This window comes from Terrapene carolina, unplaced genomic scaffold (assembly GCF_002925995.2).
Source record: "Terrapene carolina triunguis isolate 2854851 unplaced genomic scaffold, T_m_triunguis-2.0 Scaffold210, whole genome shotgun sequence".
NCBI classification, from domain to species: domain Eukaryota; kingdom Metazoa; phylum Chordata; order Testudines; family Emydidae; genus Terrapene; species Terrapene triunguis.
The window spans coordinates 22,593,363-22,613,780 of NW_020664561.1; positions in this window are offsets into that span (position 1 = coordinate 22,593,363).

The window sequence follows — 20,418 nt, forward strand, 5'->3', positions numbered from 1 at the left end:
TTTCATAAAGTATTAATTGTCTTCAGGCTTTCACCTAAATTTCACTTTATGTAAAGTTTTACAGACTCATGCACAGGACCCGTTTCCTCCTCTCACATATCCGAGAAAATGGGGAGTAACTCAATGTAGTTACAGCAGAGTAAAGCTGGTGTAAGTGACCTGGTTTGTGTGGCCTCATTTTAGAAGGAGATCAAAGGAAGCTATTCTAAGTGACAGTAACATTGCCAGTAATGAAGACCAGTAGAATTAGCATGGGAATGGAAACTCCAGCTCACTGCCACAATGCATTTGAACAGTGCCAAACATCATCTCCTTCAATGTAGCAAATTAAGTGTAAATACTGGGAAACTGCCTGTTATAGAGTGTCCAATAAAAATGACTATCCTGCTTCAGATGCTAGTTTTTAAGAGGGAGGGAAGAGTCATGGTTAGTTTGATATAGAGTGCCTGTACTGAGATCACCATATTTTTCCTCTAATGAATTGGCATAGGGGTGAAGCAGAGCTTCTGATGTTCTACCACTGACATATCATACCCATTCAATCAGTATGTCAAACCCCCTATTTGGCCTACCATGGTATCCTGCAATGTTGGCTCCATGATCAAATAAACACAGCTACCCATCACACTGACAGATAGTCATTTGAACAATGGTAGCAGCTACATTTTGTTGCAGCTTTAGGGATAAGATGCAGTAATAATGGAAGTCAAAAATAAGCAAACTATAACTTTGGGTTATACGGTTTGCAAAAACAATTCCCTAAAGAAAACAAAGGTTCTTGCCACATGAATAATATTAAACATTATAAAACGCATGAGAATTTCAGGGCAGTGTGTGCACACAATCACTATTTTTCATGACATAGTTTGAGTATTATTAACCAAATTTTACAGACAATAAAACCATAGCAGTGAGTTTAAGCGACTTGCCCAAGTCCACACAATGAGTGAGTGTTTGAGGTGGGAATAGAACTCAGAAGTCCCTGACTGAAATCCTGGCACCATTAAAGTCAATGAGAGTTTGGCCTTTGACTTCAATGGAGCCAGAATTTTACCCCCTCTCTCCCTCCCTACACTCTATTCATCCTAGTAGACCCCACAGCCTCTCAAGAGTAGAAAGTTTATTGAAAATCTAAAAAGCAATGAATGGGGATGTAGAATAAAATAGGTATAGAAAGGGTTAAATTACCTTGGATAAAGAATATACATGCTTTGATTGTGTAAAAAGCTTATGCTTAGCAGTTGTGAGCAGGCCTTGCAAGATAGGGTGCCTAATTAGAAATACTGGACCTGGAGTGTGGCTGATAAGATAGGACAATCTTTCAAGAAAAAGCCCCAGTTATCAAGGGTGGGTCTAAACTGGTCTTAGTAAAGAACCGAATTCAAGAAGCAGTGACTATTATCATGTAGGTTCTGATAGATAAGGTATAAAAGAGTAAATTTTAAAGGGTTCGTAGCTAGTACCTGTCCATCCAGTTGGAGCCAATCGACATGGGTTTGAGCAACCTGGGGCTAGTCCTATTGTAAGTACCTGATCAATGCTCATAACTGCAGTTACTGTATGGATGTGATGGTTGCTTAGACCTTTAAGGCACATTTGGAGCAGCTGTAGAAAACACCATTCAATTTACTGGATTTAATAAAGGATTGTATGGTTAAAATGGTATTGTGGTGGTATCCTATATTAGTAATAATAATTCCAACAGGGAGTGACAGCAATCAAAAGAGAGATTTAGTTTGTAACAAGAGGAGATGAAGGTCTGTCTGCAATGCTGATGGTTGCAGGCTTCCTCTCTTCCTTTTTGAGTCCAAGCAGAGAGTTAATCCAATAGGAAATGGGGATAATAATGGACACTAATATTTGTATTCATTTCAGAATTCTTGAGCAGACATAATATGTTTTAAATATCAATCATCTCGCATCATTTACTGCTCTTACCTAATCAAATCCATGCAAGATATCTGAAGGCCCCAGTACACCTGCCCACTCCATAAAAACTGAGAGAGAGAACAAACTTTTGTTGAGTGTGTGTACCTGTATCCAGCCTGGTATCTGTATCCCCGCACAGTTTCGAAGCCCCAGACTTTCCTAAGGTAGAGGCCTTGTTGCTTTATGTTACAGCAGTGTGTGACGGGTTGGATCACAGAAACCCCCTTGGGAGCTGCCACCCAATGTACCAAGACTACTTCTGCTCCTGTTTTCCCTGCCAGCTCAGGACTCCAGCACCCTGTCTTGCTGAGCCAGACATGCCCATCTGCTCCAACAAAGACCCAGGCTCTGAATCACTTGTCCCAAAGCTGCAAGTTTACCTGAAAACAGCTCATAGTAGTGTGCTTGTCTTTAGCACTCAGATGCCCAACTCCCAATGGGGTCTAAACCCAGATAAATCCGTTTTACCCTGCATAAAGCTTATGCAGGGCAAACTCATAAATTGTTCGCCCTCTATAACACTGATAGAGAGATATGCACAGTTGTTTGCTCCCCCAGGTATTAATACATACTCTGAGTAAATTACTAAATAAAAAGTGATTTTATTAAATACAGACAGTAGGATTTAAGTGGTTCCAAGTAGTAACAGACAGAACAAAGTAAGTCACCAAGCAAAATAAAATAAAATGCGCAAATCTATGCCTAATCAAACTGAATACAGATAATCTCACCTTCAGAGATGCTTCAGTAAGTTTTTCTCAGACTGGACACCTTCCAGGCCTGGGCACAATTCTTTCCCCTGGTGCAGCTCTTGTTGCAGCTCAGGTGATAGCTAGGGGATTCTTCATGATGGCTCCTCTCTCCCCTTTGTTCTGTTCCATCCCTTTATATATCTTTTGCATAAGGCGGGAACCCTTTGTCCCTCTGGGTTTCCACCCCTCCTCACTGGAAAAGCACCAGGTTAAAGATGGATTCCAGTTCAGGTGACATGATCACATGTCACTGCAAGACTTCATTACTCACTTGCCAGCACACACATATACAGGGAGACTCACAAGTAAACAGCCATCTGCAGACAATGGGAGTCATCAAGATTCCAAACCATCATTAATGGCCCACACTTTACATAATTACAATAGGCCCTCAGAGTTACATTTTATATTTCTAGTTTTAGATACAAGAGTGGTACATTTATACAAATCAGATGATCATACTCAGTAGATTATAAGCTTTGTAATGATACCTTACAAGAGACCTTTTGCATGAAGCATAGCCCAGTTACGTTACATTCACTTATTACCGTATTTTCTCTAAAACGATCCCAGTTACATTATATTGACTTATTATCAAGTTTTTATAAAACCATATAGACTGCACAACGTCACACAGTGCTTAAAGGTCCTAAGAGATTATGGCTGTATTGTGTTGGGTGTTGCACAAATGCATAATAAGAAACTGTCCCTGGCATAGACAAGACAAAGGATGAGAGGGACAACAGGTACAGGTAAGTGAAGTAACCTGCTCAAGATAAAACAGCAAATCAGCAGCAATAAAATCCAAGTCTTCTGATTCATAGTCCAGTGCTGTATCCAAGGTCCAAGAGAAATGAAATACACAGTGAAGATGGCAAGAAGTACGTTATATTTTTAAATTTTTCTGGTTCTAGTAACCCAAAATGTGGTTGGTTACACACTAGCTCATTAAAAACTACAAAATATTTACCATCCTGCTGTAATTTTGGTTGGGCTTCCTAATAAAAATTGCAGCAGAAAAATATATACTACTTTGGCAGAGCTGTGAGTTTATATTTTCTGAATTCTATGCATTTTAACTGTGACTGGGTCTCCAAACTCCTTTTCTGTTTGATGAAGGAATCTGTTAGCAAACAGCTGTGGTGCCATCAGTCTTTAAATGCAGACCAGAACAGTTTTGTTAAGAGCATTCTGTTTTTTTTTTTAATTTTATTTTAAACCTCTCACTGCTATATTTTGACTGTGAACTGCTGCTATGTTTGTTGTTCACAGGGACTACCTCAGCTGAGCTAACAGTGAGGCCTTTGCTCCATTAGCTCTGGAGCCTTTGTAAATGCATCACTTTCTGAGATCTGCCTGTCAGAAGATAGACTGATAAAAGATAAAATTTACCTAAAAAATACTGCCTCTGAAAATATGTGGACTGTTCTTAATAATTGAAATCAGAGGTGAGTATTAGCTGCTTTAAAAACAGAAACCAATGATATTGTGGGAATAGCTATATAACATTTAGAACAGTTTGGGCCAGATCTTTTTCTTGTATGAATTTATTTTGATGGAGCTATACCAGTTTTCCCTAGCTGAGGATCCTAAGCACTTACTCCATTTTTTGGAAGAAGTAAAGATTTGGTTGTGTGTTCAAAGAGCAGGCAGAAGTTTATTAAATTTGGTTACTGTAGCATATCCATGGTTAGTATTCAAGGTATCTTCATGACAGTATTAAATCATGACTGTTCATCTTGACTTTTGTTGGTTTTACATGCTTTGCATTTAGAGAGTCTTTTTGCTAGCACTATGTCAAGACTTTAAATGGATGGCTTGCAATGGAAATGACATGTTGATTGGAATCAAGAGGCATATTGATCCAAACCATTAGAATTGGTGGAGGAACTTTTTATTTATGCCAGTGGAGAAGTGTCCGTGTACGGATGTACCCTACAGCTGATCTACTGAACTTAATAGACCAGGGTGAAGATGCTTAAAATACCAACATTATCAACAGGAAAATTTCAGTGCTGAATCTACAATCAGGAGTTCTAAGGTAGAAAGCTTCAACACTGTGGATTTATTAGAAGCAAATTCTTCAAACCCAGCCAGATATTATAATCTTAAGCATAGCATATATGGTTCCCTCTGTTGTATGGAAGCGGGGGAAAGCATTTTCATATGCTCAGAACAATTTTGGAGTGGAGGGGAGCAATCATCAGCACTACCAATACCACCACCAGCAGTTGGCAATTCCTCTGCACCCACAACATTCAAGTTCATGTCCAAGGAAATATGGAGTTGGGGTGCCAGGGTGGGGCATTAGCGATGTGTGTTGGAGGATAGGAGAGGGGCTGGGGAAGTGGCAGGACTACTGAGGAGCCAAACCTCCCCCAGAAGGGGGGAACACGGACAGTGACATGAAGAGGACGCTGTGGTTCTGGAGCTGAGAGAGGAGCTGTAGGTTCAAGCAGCAACAGAGTGCCGATGTGCAGACCACAGAAATGGGCATCAGCCTCAAGCAAATCCCCAGAGTGACCAGGAGGAGGCGCAAGACCAGTGGTGAGTGATGCACACCGTGACAACAACATCTAATCTTCAGTTTGCTCTGACTTTATTTGGTACAACGAGGGAAATGGAAGGGTGGGGAAACAGTTTATATGATGATGATCAAAATTTAAGTGCATCAAACAGGCTCATTTAAAATGGATCAGAAATGGATCTCTGTCCTTGCTGGGTCTCTGTATAGATCAGGGGTGGTAAATGTTGAGCAAAAAAGTAGCAGGTGTCCATGAATTGTAGAGTTTATGACACAGTTGTATCCAGTGTGTAACAAAATGATGTTAAGTATTTCTCATGCACTGGGCTGCAGCTTTGTAACATCTAAGGTGCCTTCCACTCAAATCTCTAGCTTTAAGAAAGCTTTCACCCACCCCTGGGAAGGTACTTCCTCTGGGTGGAATCCAGCCCTCTGCAGAGGACCAGAACAAGGCCTATGAATCACTTAAATCCCACTCTCACCTTCAGAACAGGGCATGCTAGCCCTCTGCATAGGGATGACTTTCATCATCTGTGATTGTCCACTCACCATGGTACTCCTTAGAATGGGTTCACCTTATAGGGAACTTTCCTAGCATGCTTTTCTGGTAGTTGGTCTTTAACATTTTGCAAAGAGTCACCTCTGAAACCATAAGGTGGTCATTTTGCATCAGGCTACTGCAGATTGTTACTGTCTTCTTCACAGGGCCAGCTCCAGGCACCAGCCCACCAAGCTGGTGCTTGGGGCGGCACCTGGAGGGGGGCGGCGCGGCGCTCCGGCCCCCGGGGAGAGCGGGGCCACGGCCGGGCTCGCCGCCCTCCCCCCGGCGCTCTGGCCGCCCTCCCCCCCGGCGCTCTCCTCCCGGCCGCCGGGGGGGGGGGGGGGCCCCCGCCGGGGCTCGCGGCCCCCCCCCCGGGGCTCCGGATGCCCTCTCCCCCCCGCGCGGGGGGGGAGTGGGCGGCCGGAGGCTTTTTTGCCTTGGGCGGCAAAAAAGCCAGAGCCGGCCCTGCTTCTTCAGATGGCATAGACAGTAAGAATATTTGGGTTTTTCCTTGGTTTTCCCATTTTATGGAATGTCCTCACAATCTGCATATCCTTTGCTTCTCAGGGGACAATTTGTTACCTTTTTATGAAGTTCTTAGTAATATCATGGAAAGGGTTGTACTTTCAGGAAAGTACCTTCTGTGAATGTCAACATCAAAATACCAGGAATGACCGTTTCAGAGATACAGGGCAAGTGGAGAAAACAATTGTCCCACTAAGTCAAGCCTTTTCCATTCATAGCTACCTTCTGAAAATATATTGTGAGAATATCTTGGTAACTATGTGCTCTTATATCTTGCTAATTATGTGAATATCTGAGCTATGTGGCATTTTCTAACAATTTAAAATGCATGTAACAGTCAAATACCCAATCAATCAATTCAATATGACTTTTTCATATTAAATGTTAACTAAGGAATATTTTGCCTGTCACTTATCACTTCAGAAGCAATCTATCCCATAAGATTTAGAGATGATTGCTTGCAGTCCTTGCCACAGAATCAGAGAATCAGGGTTGTGCTGTAGCAAACATATATGAGAATCAGAGAGAAGGTATGTCCAACAATTATTTTTAAAACCTAGACATGGTTTGGTTTCATTTCAAGAATTGGGTTAAGGTCTGTGATATCTTTTCAAAATACAACTTGGAGGCAATATCACTCTTTAATTGTACTCTCAAATGTAATATTTTAATGACCAAGCCCCAGTGGTGTTGAATTCACTAAAGCAGATTACTAATAGTTTGTACCTGTTTACTAAATTAACTGACTCTGTACCTAGAAGCAAGAAACAAAACAAGATTAAAAAAAATAAATATATGGGATCTCATAATGTATAATCTAAACATTTAGGTTAGTCCAGTGCTTTTTAGAATGCTTTGTACAGGAAATACTATAACATATATACTGTATGTGAATGATCTTTTTCCTATTTGTATGCCTTAGGAAGCTCTATATAAATCCACCAAAGTCATTTTGTATAAATAGTGGGTCAGATACTCATCTGATGTAAATCAGCATAGCTGCATTGAAGTCAATGGATTATTACTATAAGCAAATAAATCCACTTGTAAATTAGGGTTAGATTTATTATAGCAGGTAGCCAATATAGTTAGGCTATAGTTATGGCTGCATAACAGTTTCAGTTATATAACCTGTTTTCACATGCTCATAACTTTCTGAAAGTGACCTCTGGAATGAAATTTTCTGGTCTCTCCCTGAATACATTTTTTTTTCAAAGTTGGAGCAAAATCTTTCAGACATTTGAGTTTTGTCAGGGAGGAAAAACTATGTGTTAAGTTCTGAATGGAATGACAAAGCACAGAAGAAAAGTTCATTAAGAGCAAAATTTTCAGACATGGTTACCTAATGTTAGACATCTAATCCATATTGAGACATAATTAATGTGCAGGGTTTTTTTTCCCAGAGCTGCTGGCCACTCACAGCTCCCACTGACTCTAGTGGAAATGACCTCTGGAAAAACCAAGTCAATTTAATTGAGATGCCATTAGGCACCCAATAGTAAAAATTGTAGCCAAAGTCTATTGGTGTTCACTAAAAACACACATGCGGTGGATATGCATGACTTTAAAATGATGGAAGCGATTTTCTTCAAATGCAGCTTATCTGGTAGAGCTCTCTATGATGTAGAGAAACTAAGCAGAAACCTCAGCCAAGTTTGAAGGAAATTGGTTTAGCAGCTTTAAATGTATGAGTTTCTAAAATCAACAAGACCTGAGACCACCCTAACTTAAAAAGGGTTGTGGATCTGATCTACCTTGCACTGAGGTCAATGAAAAGATGCCCATTGACTTCGTTGGGAAATGAATCTGGCCCACCATGCACTACATAAGTATGTATTTAAGTACTTAGCTAGCAATTCTAACAGACACTAATCAGACTTTGGTTGACTGGTGCCTTCAAGTCCAAAAGAGGGAGAAATCTTATCTCTCTCCCCCCCCCCCACTTCTAAGGCCATGCTTGTGGTATCACTATGACTGGATGAGGGCCAGCTAGGCTACTTGCTGCCAGCATTAGGTATGCACTCCATACAAGCTATGGATGTCAGCTCCAGGAGACTCCTCTGTAGTGGTGCAAGAGGAGGATTTGAAGACCAGGTGTAGAGAGGATGGAGGATCTATTCGCCTATAGATCAGGGATGCAAGAGAAGTGGGCATTCTAGCAGTGCTTCAGAAATATGATATGATGATCTCTTGGTAAACTGTTTCAGAGTGGTAGCCGTGTTAGTCTGTATCAGCAAAAAGAACAAGGAGTACTTGTGGCACCTTAGAGACTAACAAATTTATTTGGGCATAAGCTTTCGTGGGCTAAAACCCACTTCATCGGATGCATGCAGTGGAAAGTACAGTAGGAAGATATATATACACAGAGAACATGAAAAAATTGGTATTGCCATACCAACTCTAATGAGACTAATCAATTAAGGTGGGATATTATCAGCAGGAGAAAAAAAAAACTTTTGTAGTGATAATCAGGATGGCCCATTTCAAACAGTTGACAAGAAGGTGTGAGTAACAGTAGGGGAAAAATTAAATGGTGGGATGGAAACTGTTGAAATCATGGTGGAATTCCTCAAGGGCTTCTTTTCTATGGGTCCAGATGATGAAGATGTCATCAATGTAGTGCAAATAGAGTAGGGGCATTCGGGGACGAGAGCTGAGGAAGCGTTGTTCTAAGTCAGCCATAAAAATGTTGGCATACTGTGGGGCTATGCGGGTACACATAGCAGTGCCACTGACTTGAAGGTATACATTGTCTCCAAAATGTGAAATAGTTGTGGGTGAGGACAAAGTCACAAAGTTCAGCCACCAGGTTTGCCGTGACATTATCGGGGATACTGTTCCTGACGGCTTGTAGTCCATCTTTGTGTGGAATGTTGATGTAGAGAGCTTCTACATCCATAGTGGCCAGGATGGTGTTTTCTGGAAGATCACCAATGGATTGTAGTTTCCTCAGGAAGTCAGTGGTGTCTCGAAGATAGCTGGGAGTGCTGGTAGCATAGGGCCTGAGGAGAGAATCTACATAGCCAGACAATCCTGCTGTCGGGGTACCAATGCCTGAGATGATGGGGCATCCAGGATGTCCAGGTTTATGGATCTTGGGTAGCAGATAGAATACCCCTGGTCGGGGTTCACGAAAGCTTATGCCCAAATAAATTTGTTAGTCTCTAAGGTGCCACAAGTACTCCTTGTTCTTTTTTCTTGGTAAACTGACCTGTCTTTGCCATACGAAATGAAAGTTACTAAATCTGGGCTATGGCTGATGAGCATGACAAAGGAAGAAATGTTTTTGACCAGTAGAGTCCTATGCTAGACCCAAACCATTTACTTTACAGTTGTCCTTTCTCCTCATATCATGTTATCGCTGGAGTGCCTGCAAAATAGATGACAGGAAGCTGAGAGCACTGCATTCTTTGTCAGGGCACTTCAGCTCTGGAAAGCATTGTCTTGCCCTTTTGGTCTGCCACAGACCAGATTTAGGGTATGTCTACACTTGTAGAGTTTTTGTGCTGTAAGTTTCACCAGTGATAGGGAACCGGTGAAAGTAAAGCGCTGGTTTGTGTACTCACTCAATTCCTCAGGCGTCAGAGAGTGTTTACACTAGCAGCACTTCCATCGCGATGAGAGCAGCATTGAAGGGCAGCTATTCCACAGTGCAGCTCTCTCGATAGGTCTTGTGAGAAGGAGAGGGTGAGCGGAAGGCATTCTGGGTCCCTGTTCAGTGCTGCCATGTTCATGTCCCAGCAGCCCTATTACTTCCTTGTTTCTTTCCTGGCATTTTTTGTAAAACCCCCTGCTGTCTGGCTGCTTTCCCTGCCATATCTACAAGAAAAGGGAAAGGGAGTTTCAAACTTCCTGGGGCTTACAGGGGGAGGGGCAGACATCCATTTACCTTGCGTCAGAGCAGCGGAGATGCTGGGCAGAGTGGTTGCTTTTGGAACTGTGGGATATCCTTCGGAGGCCAAAGGTAGTTTACGCTGGTAGAACGTGTCTTCACTTTCACAGCAGCGCAAAAAGAACAGTGGTAAGAACCAATTGAGAGAGCTGCACTGTGGGCTAGCTGCCCTTCAGCGCTGCTCTCATCGGCGATGGAAGTGCTGCTAGTGTAAACACTTCTGAGTTTCACCGCAAAAAGTCATTAACAAGTGTAGATGCTCCCACGGTTTTAGCGCAAAAGAGGGACATAGCCTTAATAACCTTCCAAACACACAGTGAAGCTCCCCTTTTTTTCTCTGCCAGTTGTGGGGGCAGGGAGAGACAGGATGAGGGTTGGACGAGTTGTTTGTTGAAGTAGCATTATGGAGTTGGTGTGAATTACGATTGCATGGGCAGTTGGCAGTGAATTGAAGTGCATTGTAATTATAGCTTATTGTGGGTGTCTTTAATATTTGAAGCTATTCTCAGATACACAACAACCGGCTAGCATGATTTTAAAGGTGATGATCATCCAATTTACACTAGCTGAAAATCAGTCCCACAATACTTACTGCTTTCCAAGACCATGCTAACCACTTACAAACATCCCTTTTGCTTTATACAATCCAGGTTAGAAATTCGGAATTAATTGAATATGGTGTCTTAGTTCTCATAATTAATTCTCTCATTTGACTTGATAATGAAGCAAAAAGTGTTAACTGCATTTCCATACAGTGGTATCTCACACACACACACACACACAAAAAGGCTTCATAAATTCGGTTAATTTGATCATGGCAGTAACTACAATATTGCAGTGACAATCTTGAATTGTACAACCTCTGGAGTTTATCAATCTACTGAAACATCCACATTTTTTCTTTTCTTTTTCTAATTTGATTTTAAACCCATGAAAAAAAACAGCTGACTATTATTCGTGGGTTTGAAAGCTAAACAGATTTCTGCCTGCATCTCCTCAGAAGCCAAAATCTCACTTAATTTCATCTGGACTGTATAATATAAGCAGCACAGTTGGCATGTCTATACACTGTTTTGTACAAGATTCAGAGATATAATTTTTCCAATGAGCCAATTCTGAGGCGATCAGAAAGGAAATGTTTATAACATTTTTTTAAAAATGTTTAGATATGCTAACATGATCAAATTTCTATATGGCCTCATCATACTTTTCATTTAGATGTAACTTGTATGTATTTGTGTCAGTATCTTGAATGCAATTTACCGTAACTGTAGACAGTTTTACCAAATTGAAATACAGTATACTCCAGTTTACACAAAACCCTATTATCTAAACCCTCCGCCTTATCCAAATCCTTTCCTTGTCCCCCAGCATGACAAACATGTACTACATGCCCTCTGCAGCATGTATCTCATGCTACGGGACAAGGAAGAGATTTGGATAAGGTAGAAGTTCGGATAATATATCAGAGACCAGCTGCCAGGACTGCAAGGAGGAGGATGCCACCTTGCTGCCAAATGACTTGTGCATCAGGGCAGAGAGCCCTCTGCAGCCCCACTGTCACAGGAGTGAGTGAGTGAGGCCATGACACCAGAGATGCAGAGGGCTCCCTGCACTGCCTCAGGGCAACTGATCCCCGCAGGCGCAAAATACAGGGAAAGCTGTGATCCTGGTGGGACAGAGCAGAGTCCTGCCTGGGGGGTCTCTGCTCTGCCCTGTCAGAACTACTCACACACTTTGCACCTGTAGGGATCAGGTGCTTCTGGCCTAAGGGCAGTGCAGGGAATCCCCTCCAGATACCCTCCCATGCAAGATGGCTGCTGTTGAGAATAGTGAGGGGCTGATTGCTCAAAAAAGTAGCTGCAGCCACCCACACAATTAAAGCTAGTCACCACTCTCCAACAGCATCTGCTCCTGAATCCTCCTTGCGGCTGCTAACAGGAACTATGTGAGAGGCAGAGGTTAATATTTCCTCAGTAGAGGATCAAAGGCAGGATGTAGCTGCCTAAACTGAGAAACGCTTCAAGGATCTAAAATTTAATTAAATGTAAATTGGCTGATCTAGAAGGCAGATCACACAGAATAAAATGTTACAATTGTAAGAATCCTTGAGAGAAGCAGAACAAGAAAACCTCTAATTTATCCCCAGACTTTTAATGGAAATACTTTTTCTACCTGAGGACTTTCCATTTGATATAGAAAAAGTCCACTGGTCCGAGGGCTTGAGGCCTGCCCAGGGTTAAACCCAAAGCCCTGTTAGTGAAATTCTTGAGATTCACAACCAAAGTAACCATGGTACTGAAGGCAAGGGAAAAGCAAGCTTCTCTGGGCAGTTCCCCCTCTGGAATAAAGCTTCTTCCAGACTTGGCAAGGGAGATTGTGGAATAGAGGGTGGCTTTTGATAGGCGGATACTGGCAAAACAAAAGGGGCTAAAGTATTACATGAGCTTTCCTGCACTGTTTCACCTAATAGCTGGAGAAAAGACTCATTCATTCCATGAAGCTGAGAGCTTCATAACTACCTTAGGCATGTTTTCTTCCTCATGACTCCAACCCCTGGCACTGTTTGTCTTAACAAATGTGTGGCTCCAGCTAGCCTCCACTTCCCAATGCCTAGTGTGACCAGATAGCAAGTGTGAAAAATCGGGATGGGGGTGAGGGGTAATAGGAGCCCATATAAAAAAAAGACCCAAATATCGGAAAGGTCCCTATAAAATCGGGACATCTGGTCACCCTACCAAGGCCTCAGCCTCCACCACCCTCATTCCTCTCTCCAGATCTTCCTAACCTGATGAGTGTGTTGGTCCCACCACCATTAAGTCATTCCAACAGGTGAGGTAGAGGTTCATTCATGCCAGTGCCTTATCTCACCCTTTACTTACACACACACCTCTCTCTTTGGAGGTCTGGCTGCTTGTGTGATAAAACTAGCTACACTAGATATCTGGGACACAGTCCCTGTTCTCTCCCCCAGACCACCTCCACCCAGCCTGGGAGTTTCTGCAAAGGCTGTAATGCATAGGGCAACAGATGTATACTTAAAATCTCTTTAAAACCCCTTCTAAGATACCAATGCCTAAACTGTACTGCTGTGGCTCTAAACCATAATCTAATTTCTTGAAACCTTAGGTGATTTAACACCCCCCATTAAATGTCAGAAAATTTATGCGTTGTTGAAAAAGGCCAAGGTTGACAGCATTTTTACATGAGACTCATTTAACTGTAGAAGAGTCTCAAGAGCTGTTCCACAGAAAACAGGCAGCAAATGTTATTGACGTTACCTTCAATACTCAGAGTAGGTTTCTCATACCCAGCCACCTTAACTGGGTCTGAAGTAATCCTGACTAATCTCTATGAACTCAATATGAATAAGCCTGGGACTTCATAGATTCGTTGCCGAGCTATACTGAGATACACATGTTCCCATCATGACAGCAGGCAGCTCTCTATTGAGATTCTACACCCACTAATAGATTGGTTCTCCCCCTCCCTCCCCCCCGGTAACTGTAAGCTAACCAAGATTGAAATCCAGGATAAATGATCTGGGGCTATGTGATGTGTGGAGGCTCATGCATCCAACAGAAGGAGATTATGCATTTTTCTCCTCTGTCCAGAATACATTTTCATGGATTTACTTTTTTTATAATCTCACGGGAACTAGTCCAATCTGTATTCAACTCCTCAGTTTGCACAATGGCGATCTCTGACCATACACACTTTTCCTTATAATTTGCTCCAGAAAAATTGGGCAAGAAACAAAATAGATCTATGGTTAATACCACATTGCTTTTAGACCTCCATTTTGAAATGCTTATAAAGAAGGAAATTGACCTGTTCTTGGATAGCTAGAAACCTTCAACTTCCTCTAGCAATCTTTTTTGGGGAAACTTTTGAGGCAGAATTATTAGCTTTGTTGTGGCTTAAAAAAAAAGAAAAGAGGGAGCAAAGGGGAAACATAATGCTCTTTGAAGGGAAAGTCAAGGAGAAGGACCAGGAATGCACTATAAATCTTTCCTCCAAAGTCCTTTGCAGCCTAAGCAGAGACAGGTCTGAGCTCAATAGGTTGCACACAGCCCAGGATTAGGCTATGTCTATACTAGAGTCCTTAGAGCAGCACAGCTGAACCGCTGCAGCTGCACTGCTGTAAGGTCTCCTGTGTAGCCACTCTATGCCAACAGGAGAAAGCTTTCTTGTCAGCCTGATTAAACCACTCCCAACGAGCGGCACTAGCTATGTCAGCAGGAGACATGGCGCTGCCACACCGGCACTTCTGTCGGTGAAACTTATATCGGTCAGGGGGGTGTTTTTTCATACCCCAGACTGACAAAGCTTTTACTGACAAAAGTGCTAGTGAAGACATAGCCTCAATCTGCATTTTTTCAGTTAAGACAAGACTTCTGAGAGTCAGGAGAAAAGGCAGGCAGACTGTCTTAAGCGAAGAATGGTCAGGAGATCTACTACTGAGATAAACATAATACATTATACACCATGTCCTGAGATACAAATAAGCAATTCTTTTGTAAAAATTAAAGTCCATACTGTGACGGGTTGGATCACAGAAACCCCCTTGGGAGCTGCCAACCGATGTGCCAAGACTACTTCTATTCCTGTTTTCCCTGCCAGCTCAGGACTCCAGCACCCTGTCTTGCTGAGCCAGACACTCCCGTCTGCTCCAACACAGACCCAGGGTCTGAATAACTTGCCCCAAAGCTGCGAGTTTACCTGAAAACAGCTCACAGAAGCGTGCTTGTCTTTAGCACTCAGATGGAGTCTGTTTTTGAAGTTTTTCTGTTGTAAGATAGCCACCCGCAGGTCTGTCATTGAATGACCAGACAGGTTAAAGTGTTCTCCCACTGGTTTTTGAGTATTATGATTCCTGATGTCAGATTTGTGTCCATTAATTCTTTTGCGTAGAGACTGTCCGGTTTGGCCAATGCACATGGCAGAGTGGCATTGCTGGCACATGATGGCATATATCACATTGGTAGATGTGCAGGTGAACGAACCCCTGATGGTATGGCTGATGTGATTAGGCCCTGTGATGATGTCACTTGAATAGATATGTGGACAGAGTTGGCATCGGGCTTTGTTACAAGGATAGGTTCCTGGGTCAGTGTTTTTGTTCAGTGATGTGTGGTTGCTGGTGAGTATTTGCTTTAGGTTGGGGGGTTGTCTGTAAGCGAGAACAGGTCTGTCTCCCAAGATCTGTGAGAGTAAAGGATCATCTTTCAGGATAGGTTGTAGATCTCTGATGATGCGCTGGAGAGGTTTTAGTTGGGGGCTGAAGGTGACAGCTAGTGGTGTTCTGTTATTTTCTTTGTTGGGCCTGTCTTGTAGGAGGTGATTTCTGGGTACTCATCTGGCTCTGTCAATCTGTTTTTTCACTTCAGCAGGTGGGTATTGTAGTTTTAAGAATGCTTGATAGAGATCTTGTAGGTGCTTGTCTCTATCTGAGGGATTGGAGCAAATGCGGTTATATCTTAGAGCTTGGCTGTAGACAATGGATCGTGTGGTGTGTCCTGGATGGAAGCTGGAGGCATGTAGGTAAGTGTAGCGGTCAGTAGGTTTCCGGTATAGGGTGGTATTTATGTGACCATCGCTTATTAGCACAGTAGTGTCCAGGAAATGGACCGCTTGTGTGGATTGATCTAGGCTGAGGTTGATGGTGGGATGGAAATTATTGAAATCATGGTGGAATTCCTCAAGGGCTTCTTTTCCATGGGTCCAGATGATGAAGATGTCATCAATATAGCGCAAGCAGAGTAGGGGCGTTAGGGGACGAGAGCTAAGGAAGCGTTGTTCTAAGTCAGCCATAAAAATGTTGGCATACTGTGGGGCCAGTTAATAGATATAATAGCATTGTGTCATGGTGACTCCCAAGTCTTTCTTGCTTTCTTAGATGCGGAAAAGGCCTTTGATCAAGTGAAATGGGAATACATGTTATTTACCCTCCCCGGTGGAAATTTCATAGATAGAGGCAATTTAATATTTGGGGCTAAAAATACCAAGGAATCTTGAAACACTTGCAGAAATGAATATAGAACCTGCCCTTTATTGCTCATAGAAGATACCAATTGGTGGCAAGTGCTTTCTCTGAGACTTTGTGGGAAAATTAACACAGTTAAGATGAACACCTTACCTAGATTTTTGTTCATTTTGAGTTCATTCATCCCGCCATCCTATTTTAATAGTCTTAATAAGATAATCAATATCTTTAAATGTGGTCCAGGACAATGCCCCATCTATCTTAGAGCTCCCCATTGATGGGGTGGGTTTCAGATTCCCAGGCCTTCAGAGCTATTATGTTGCCATTGTCATGTCCATGGCTTCTCACTGGTTCCAACAATAATAACCCCCTGATGGGTGGAGATGTAAAGAGAATTAATGACACTTAGTCCCCTTTTCAGGCTCTTGTGATCCTCATCCTACCCTATAGATAAAAATAGAGTATCCTTGGTAGTGGCCACAAGGAAAGTATGGAGCATTTTTGTCAATAGATTCCATCTCTTCCTGATACAGTACAAGCCACCATCTGGGGTAATTCTGACTTACAGATTTGCAACCAATCATATAAAGAGTTTAGAGAAAGAGGATATTATATACCTATTTGAATTGGTTGATTATGAGAGGGTCATAGTTCCACTCCAGGTCCTACAGCATCAGTATAACCTCCCAGCCACAGCAATACGGCAACATATAGAACTGAAACACTTATTAAGCTATCACTTTGGCCCAGATGCCTGGGATTGCCTGAGACCCTTCTCCAGTACAGAAGATAGTAGATGTTCCACAAACTCCCCAGTCCCATGTTGTCACCCAAGTATGCCTTTTAATGAAAAATGACTTTTTGAATCTTGGTGATCTTACTAGAACCTCAGATCAAGAGCTGGGGTATCATTTAAAAGCTCCATGATGGTCAATTGTATTATGCAATGCAAAATATCTATTTATATTTATTCAACAACAAAAAATAAGAATGTATTGGTGTCATAACCAGACAGTTAAGGGTTAATGCCTCTTTTACCTGTAAAGGGTTAAGAAGTTCACCTAGCCTAGCTGACACCTGACCAGAGGAACCAATGGGAGGACAAGATGGTTCAAAGGGAAGGAGAGAAGTTCCCTTTGTCTGTGTGAGTTTCACTTTGGACCGGAGTGGGAAAGCTCCAGAATTCAGCCTCTTATTAAGTAGTGAGTATTAGTGAAGGAAATAAATAGGTTTATGTTTATTTCTTTGTAACCTGTCTTGTGCAATTAGAGGAATAGTCAAATTGGGTATTTGGGTATTTTTTTTTATTAATAAGGAAAAAAGTGATTTTATTAAATACAGAAAATAGGATTTAAGTGGTTCCAAGTAGTAACAGACAGAACAAAGTAAGTCACCAAACAAAATAAAATAAAATGCGCAAATCTATGTCTAATCAAACTGAATACAGATAATCTCACCCTCAGAGATGCTTCAGTAAGCTTTTTCTCAGACTGGACACCTTCCAGGCCTGGGCACAATTCTTTCCCCTGGTACAGCTCTTGTTGCAGCTCAGGTGATAGCTAGGGGATTCTTCATGATGGCTCCTCTCCCCCTCTGTTCTCTTCCACCCCTTTATATATCTTTTGCATAAGGTGGGAACCCTTTGTCCCTCTGGGTTTCCACCCCCCCTCACTGGAAAAGCACCAGGTTAAAGATGGATTCCAGTTCAGGTGACATGATCACATGTCACTGCAAGACTTCATTACCCACTTGCCAGCACACACATATACAGGAAGACTAACAGGTAAACACAGCCATTTGCAGACAATGGCCCTGGTTAATGGGAGTCATCAAGATTCCAAACCACTATTAATGGCCCACACTTTTCATAATTACAATAGGCCCTCAGAGATATATTTCATATTTCTAGTTTTAGATACACGAGTGGTACATTTATACAAATCGGATGATCACACTCAGTAGATTATGAGCTTTGTAATGATACCTTACAAGAGACCCTTTGCACGAATCGTATCCCAGTTGCATTATATTCACTTATTATCAAATCTTTATAAAACTATCCCAGTTACATTATATTCACTTATTATCATGTTTTTATAAAACCATATAGACTGCACAACGTCACACCCTCCTCCTGAACTTACTGCCAGAGACTTGGACACTGACCATGGCGGAGGCAGTGTACCTAAAATTCGTTTTTGGGCTCCCCTATGGGGCAGACACTCCTGTGTCCCCCAAAAGGGAAAGAGACCCTGATCCAGCTGTAGGCTCACAGCTACCAGCTATGACAGACCTTTCGCTGGCCAGCAAAATCCCCCCCCCTTTCACTCAAGTTGGGTTTGCTTCCAGCCAGAGTCCTTGGGGTTTGTTCCCACCGCAGCAGTCACCAGGACCCCAACTTCCAGGATACATGTCTCTGTGCGCCTCTTCCACTCCATTACAGCCAGGTCATGCTTCTGGGTCTTAATTGCTTTGTCTCTTAAGTCCAGGCTAGTGGGCAGCCTTTTCTTTTTCCAAGTCAACCTTTTCCCAGGCAACTTGTACAACAATTTCCATTTGTCTTCCCTTGAGACCATCACTCGATGAGCTGGGATACCACAGAGAACCCCTCCTGCCAGAACAGGCACCCCTCCACTCCTGTCTTGCTAAATTAGACACTCCAATCAGCTTCAGCACAGACAGAGGTTGGGCCACACCCATCTGCAGTTCACTGAAACTGAGATGCACTCAGCTCAGGGGCTTCTTAGTTCACAGAGACTTTCCCAGTGCCCAGTGTTCAGTCTTTTTGGGCAATTTGCAACTTGTGTAGTCTTAGCTTCTTTTGATCTTCATTCTTACTTATTTTGCTTCCTTTTCTGTCCCTACTTCCCTTTCCCGAAATAAGCAAACAGAAAATAACAAACCAGTAACCACTTTGTCTTTTCTCCAGCCACCACACTTAAAACTCACTTAAAATCACTACCAGTATCTCAAAGCAATCAGCTGTGCACAGATCCTGCTCAACTACGCCACTGTGACGGGTTGGATCACAGAAACACCCTTGGGAGCTGCCACCTGACATACCAAGACTACCCCTGCTCCTGTTTTCCCTGCCAGCTCAGGACTCCTTCACCCTGTCTTGCTGAGCCAGACACTCCCATCTGCTCCAACACAGATCCAGGATCTGAATAACCTGCCCCAAAGCTGCGAGTTTACCTGAAAACAGCTCACAGAAGTGTGCTTGTCTTTAGCACTCAGATGCCCAACTCCCAATGGGGTCTAAACCAAATAAATCCGTTTTACCCTGTATAAAGCTTATACAGGGTAAACTCATAAATTGTTCACCCTCTATAACACTGATAGAGAGATATGCACAGCTGTTTGCTCCCCCAGGTATTAAAACCTACTGAGTTAATTTTTCTAATTGCACAAGACAGGTTACAAAGAAATAAAAACTACACAAGATTGAAGCTCTTCCTTCAGATACATGTTGGCATGTGGTAAAGATAATGGCATGCTTATGCACAAGTTGTGGCAATGTCGTCTGGTTAAACATCTGAGGAGAGAAGTTCTTTGAAAACTCATGGTGATCAGGGGAGGTCCTGGATGACTGTAAAAATGCTAATGTAGTGCCCATCTTTAAAAAAGGGAAGAAGGATGATCCGGGAAACTACAGGCCAGTCAGCCTCAACTCGGTCCATGGAAAAATCATGGAGCAGGTCCTCAAGGAATCAATTCTGAAGCACTTAGAGGAGAGGAAAGTGATCAGGAATGGTCAGCATGGATTCACCAAGGGCAAGTCATGCCTGACTAACCTAATTGCCTTCTATGATGACATAACTGGCTCTGTGGATGAGGGGAAAGCAGTGGATGTGTTATTCCTTGACTTTAGCAAAGCTTTTGATATGGTCTCCCACAGTATTCTTGCTGGCAAGTTAAAGAAATATGGGCAGGATGAATGGACTATAAGGTGGATAGAAAGTTGGCTAGTTCGTCGGGCTCAATGGGTAGTGATCAATGGCTCCATGTCTAGTTGGCAGCCAGTATCAAGCGGAGTGCCCCAAGGGTCGGTTCAACATCTTCATTAATGATCTGGAGGATGGCGTGGACTGCACCCTCAGCAAATTTGCAGATGACACTAAACTGAGAGGAGTGGTAGATACACTGGAAGGTAGGGATAGGATACAGAGGGACCTAGACAAATTAGAGGATTGGGCCAAAAGAAATCTGATGAGGTTCAACAAGGACAAGTGTAGACTCCTGCACTTAGGACGGAAGAATCCCATGCAC